This window comes from Chrysochloris asiatica, unplaced genomic scaffold (genome assembly GCF_000296735.1).
Source record: "Chrysochloris asiatica unplaced genomic scaffold, ChrAsi1.0 scaffold00005, whole genome shotgun sequence".
NCBI lineage: Eukaryota > Metazoa > Chordata > Mammalia > Afrosoricida > Chrysochloridae > Chrysochloris > Chrysochloris asiatica.
Genome location: NW_006408523.1, coordinates 43,904,844 through 43,910,843, shown reverse-complemented (window position 1 = coordinate 43,910,843; position 6,000 = coordinate 43,904,844).

The window sequence follows — 6,000 nt, the reverse complement described above, 5'->3', positions numbered from 1 at the left end:
TCCCACATTTTATTTATCTATTCATTTGTTAAATGAATGAGTTGGGTTGGTTCCATCTTTGGACTATTGGGAGTAATTCTTAAAATACTGATGTTTCTTTTTTTTGTGTACCATTATCTTCTATCCTAATGTGGAAACACTTGAAGTGCCAAGAACCCAGTTTAAAAAAAAAATTTTTTTTTTAAATCCTTGTTTCCTGTAGTACTCATATATGTAGTAGGTGCCAGAGAAATACTGATTTGCATTAAACTGAATATGGTTAAATAATAAAAGGAAAAATTGTTTCTTGACTTGAAGAAGTCAAGAATAAAATTCCTATGTCTGGAAGTGCTGTGTATACTGCTATGTGTAAAGACAAAAGACAATTTCTTTGTGTTTCAGTTGTCATGGTAGAATGTTAGTAAAACCTGCTTTGTAACTCTTTCCAATTGGAGCAATGGAGTGAAGTAAAATGAGGGCACCAAGGAATGGGTCTGGCTTCCAGCCACTGTCACCTGCTTCTAGTTTAGCTGCCTCCTATTGCTGGCGGAGTCAGGGGAATGATCAGAAATAACCCTGCAGCCAGTGTCTTTATGATCCTGAAGCACATGCTGCTGATGAAAGAGTTCCCATTTCATTCTGTGCTCTATTTTATTTAAATGAGAGGACTCCAAAAAGTTCATGGAACAATGGAATTAAAAGATAATGAACTTCTCCCATGAAGTCTGTGAAGCCATTTCATATTTTAACAGTTTTATTGAGGTGTAATTTACATGTCATAAAGTTTGTGCTGTATGAAACATTCCAAAGTATTCCTCCACATTGTCACAATTATTTAGAATTTCTTCTTTTACAGTTGAACAATTTAAAAAAGTTGATTTTCTGCTGCTAGGAATGATAAATTATAAATGCCTGATATGAGGAGACTTGAAAAAGTTCGTGGAAAAATTCCATCATTTTTTAATTTACTTTTTCCACAAACTTTCTGAAGCCCTGTTGTATAAGAAATTTATGACTCCATATACTTTTGTAGCTGCCATTTAAAATGTTCTTCTTTTGCTATTAAAACTTTTTTTTACTTACCATTATCATATTGAATCAAAAGTGACACTGTTTAACTGATAATCTACTCCAACTTTGACCATACTTATTGGTGGAGCAAAATTAATGTGAGAAAAATTAACTCATGGAAGTTTTAGAAACTCTTTGACCAGGATTATTATTTTCATTCTTTGGATTTCTCATTTACCTTTACATTCTTGAAGCATTATGCTGTTTTTACAGTTACCATGTGGAGGCCAGTGAGATGTTTAACTCTGGGAAGCAGGACTGTATAAGGGCATATGTTGCTGTAACTGCCCCAGGTTCACATATCTCATATCGAAGTTAGTGCTTTTGAGTTTACAAAGAACTCTTTTTTTTTTTCTTAAGTTTTTATTGTGAATTATGTGATAGTTTTCCTGGGAGAACATTAGCTTTACATTCATCCTATTGTATTTCATTTCATTGCAATGATTACAGTCCCCTTCATGGGTCTTCAGACAACCAAAGGGTACACTCCGCAAGCCTGCCCCCCGGCCATCAGCACACAACCCCTCTCCCTTCCTGAGTCCCGAGTCCCCAGCTGCTCCATTTCTCCACATCATCGTCTCTGCCTCCATCTTGGGCATCACTGCTTCTCTGAATAGGGTCCCGCACGCCACTCTTCTCCCTTGATGTTCCCAGTGACCTCCGCTCCTGGACTGCAAAATCAACCACTCCCCTTCTTGTGTTACAAAACGTCTACCTTTACATTTCCAACCCTCACAGTCAATCATGATAAAAATTATTCACCATTGTGCCACAATAGTCTTATCCCCATCTTCTTTCACCAGCCCATCCTGACAGATCGGAAACCACTCAGTGGAGATTCTACCTTCCCCTCACCCTCTGGAACTAGGCTCCCTCTTGAAAGCTTGTAAGCTTGCCTTTGAAGCCACCCCATTTTGAGTAGCCAATGTCTAAGTTGCCCATCCCTGTCAAACCTGTACCGAGGCGGTGGGAGTGATAAAGATTTGTTCCCTCTTTTGAGCTACAACATCCATAAGTATAGGTCAAGTTCATCAAATTGTAGCAGATTACTCTTTTTTTCCTTTTCTTTCTTCCTTTAGTCGAGTTCTGATCATCCAGCCATTGAAGCCAGGTCAAGTGGGTACTATCTGCAAGTATGGGTGTTCTTGTGCATTTTCCCTCACTTGAGATCAGCTGGACACTTCACTGTCCACTAAAGTCCTCTTTGGCCATGTCACTCACTGTCTTTGGGCCCAGGAGTCTCCAGGTCTTGCCATACTGTTGGCCAACCAGGTCTCAACCTGGGTTAACAGGAGTCTATTGAACATGGTCAGATTTAGCTTACAACTTCATTGCTGTTTTCCCTCACTTCTTCTTATTGGTGATCTATGTGGTCAGTAGTAAGACCAAATGCTTACTTGTGTATTCCCCTTGAGTCTTAGTCTTGGAATGGGATTTCCTTTGAGGGGACCCAACCACTTAACTTGATGGCTCCCAGGAGAACGGCTTGCTTGTTCTTGCAGTAGTCAGTCGGACTGCTGTCATTGTTTTTGGCTTTTCCTGTCAGTCTTTCTTTCAAGAAGTATCTTTTGTTCTTCTAGCTGCTCCAGCTAGTCTGCTTCTCCTTTCCAGTGGAAATTTCCCACCTCAGAAGATTCTGGATGGGGTTCAGGATTCTACCTATGGTCTTATGCAATGCAAAGGCTCTGCAGGAAGCCTCCTTCACTGGACAAGTTAAAAAAACTCTCTTTTGTGTTCTCATCTCATCCCCACAGGACCCCTGTCTGTTAGGAATGACACATAGAGTTGTTGTTTCTCCTGATGAAGAAATGGAAGCCCACTTATGGAACTTGCTGTCAGTCCTGGAATGATGGTGCTGAGGGCCTCTAATTTTTAGTTCTGACATCATTTATTAAATTATAAATAATACTTAAATACTTAAATTAGTATATTTACTTAAATTAGTATATTTTTCCTCTGAGCTAGTCTAGTTGTTAATGAAAAGTAGAACTATATGGAGTGATGAAAATGTTCTGGAAGTACATAGTAGTGAAGGTTTGTGAATGTAATTAGTGCTTAAAAAGGATTGAAATGGCAAATTTTGTGTTATATATAGATTTTGCCACAATTTAAAAAAAAAAAAAAAGTAGAAGGCAAGCTTTTAAATATTCAGTTTAACTTAGTTTGGTTTTCTAGAATATGCCTGACTGAAAAACAGAAAATATTTTGGATGAGGAAATCGTCCGACTTTGGGAAATAAAACCAGTCCTGACTTTCTTCCGGAGGGAAAGCCCTTTCATTCTTTTTAAGTCATCACTGCCATTTTTGTGCTTCTGGAAGTTTTCTGACTTTGATCAATGCTCAGTTTAAAGAAAGCCAATTTCACATCTTTTAACTAGATAATGTTTTATATTAAAGTTACATTGGGAACAAGAATGTTGAAGATTGCTAATGAACTTTGTGTATGTGTATGAATGTGTGTCTCCTATGTGGCTTATTTTATATATGGATATGCCTGTATTTACACCCATACAAGGGTAAATCAAGTATTGCTACTACGGTTCCAGACAGTTCCATGTCTCTGTCATCAGTGGATGTCTGTAGACAAGGTTTTTGACTAATGTACTTGTCTTAGTTGTGTTAGGGTGCCTTTAAAAGAATCCAGTCAAAACTGTGGCTTCTGAGAGGCTTGGCTGGGTCAGTTATATTCAAGGCAGAGAGGTTAGCTCAGAAGGTTATAGAGACTGGTTTTGGAGGTTAAACACATAATGTTGATAGATTTTCTTAAAGGACACAGGATGATCATGGAGACTTATTAGGAGAAAGTTTTAAGAAAATTGAAAACTACATTGGTAAGAAAAAGGCCAGGAAAGTTACGCTGAGGAAATTTTCCATTGCGACAATTCATCTGCTTCTTCTTTGAGGGTAGTAAGGACTGTCCTATGAGAAATTCTATGGGAAACCTCACGCCATCCACACGGCAGCCCTGATCATGCCACTTCAGACTTTTTTTTTTGTTTCCCAAGCTCAAAAAACATTTAAAAGGAACATGGTAGTAATCTATCAAGCATGATCAACTGTTGTTTGTGGTCCAAATCAACTCTTTAGGGAAGAGATAAATGGGAAAACAGCACCTTCAGAAGTGTATAGGCCAAGATGGAAGACATATTGAGTAACAATTACTTCACATATTGATATTTTTGTTTAATAAAGGTTTCTAGGATTTATAGCAATACTTTTTGAATTACCCTTATACCTGTATGTACATGTGTACATAGACACGTTGCATTTTACTTGCAAGTAAACTTTTCTAAAGATGATTCAAAAATGGCTGCAACAGTACATTGACAGAGAACTTCAGAGGTTCAAGCAGGATTCAGAAGAGGATGTGGGATGAGGGATATTATTGCTGATGGCAGCTAGATCTTGATTTAAAGCAGAAAATTTGAGAAAGGCTTTCGATTGTGTGGCTCGTGGCAAGCTACCGACAACATTGCAGCAAATGAGTATTCCGGAACACTTAATTGTACTCATGAGGAACCTTTACATATATCAAGAGGTAGTCCTTTGAACAGAATAAGGGGATACTGAATAGTTTAAAATCAGTAAAGGTGTGCATCAAGGTTGTTTTCTCTCACCATGCTTATTCAACCTGTATGCTGAGCAAATAATTTGAGAAGATGGAGTATATGAAGAAGAATGTGGCATCAGGATTGGAGGAAGTCTCATAAATAGATGATACAACCTTGCTTGCTGAAAGTAAAGAGGACTTAAAATACTTACTGATGAAGATCAAAGACCATTGGGTTGCACCACAGTGTTTGTTGTTGTTAGGTGTTGTTGAGTTGGTACTGACTCATAGTAACCCTATGCACAACAGAACGAAACAGTGCCCGGTTCCTGTGCCAACCTCATAATCATTGCTATTGCTTAACTGTATTGCTGCTGCTACTGTGCCAATGCATCTCATTGGAGATCTTCCTCTTTCTCTCCAGCCATTCGCTTTACCAACCATGGTACCCGATAACAAATATCGTCACCACACGACCAATAAATAACATGATAAACAGATAAGATTGAAGTTGTCAAGACTTCGTTTTGCTTGGATCCACCATCAAACACTCATGAAGGCAACAGTTAAGAAATCAATAGAAATACTGCATTAGGCAAATCTGCTGCACAAAACCTCTTTAAGTATTTTAGAGCAAAGATATCAGTTTGAGGTCTGAGGTGTGCCTGACCCAAGTCATGATCTTATCGACAGTCTCGTAAGCATGTGAAAGATGAACAATGAATAAGGAAGACTGTAGAAAAATTGATACATTTAAGTTATGGTGTTGGATAAGAATATTAAAAATAGCATGGACTGTCAGAAAACCAACCAATCTGTGTTGGAAGAAGTACATCCAGAATGCTTCTCTCAGAAGTCAGAATGGGGAGACTTTGGCTCTCATACTTTGAACATGTTATCAGGAGGGACCTGTCCCTGGATAAGGACATCATGCTTGGTAAAGTGGAGGGTCAGTGAAAGAGAGGAAGACTTTTAATGAGATGTATTGGCACAGTGGCAGCAACAATGCTCTCAAGCTTAACAATGATTATTACATTGGCCCCAGATTGGGCATTGTTTAGTTCTGTCGTGAATAAGGTCGCTATGAGTCGGAGCGACTTCAGAGCACTTAACAATACCACTAACAGTATTATTACACATCTAAAAAGTTAGCGCATAGAAATTATCTGAATAATTAAAAATAACTGACTTGATTATGACATGTAGGATATTAACTTAAGTATGTGATATATTACATTATTTATTTTACTTAGTATTCTTAGTACACTGTGCTCTCATAACATCTTCTACATATATCTACTTCTCTTTTACATTTATTGTGTTAATGCTTTCCTAGCAAAGACCAATAAGAACCCACATGCAACTGAACCAGTTGAGTTTGGTACTTACTCATTGCAGTG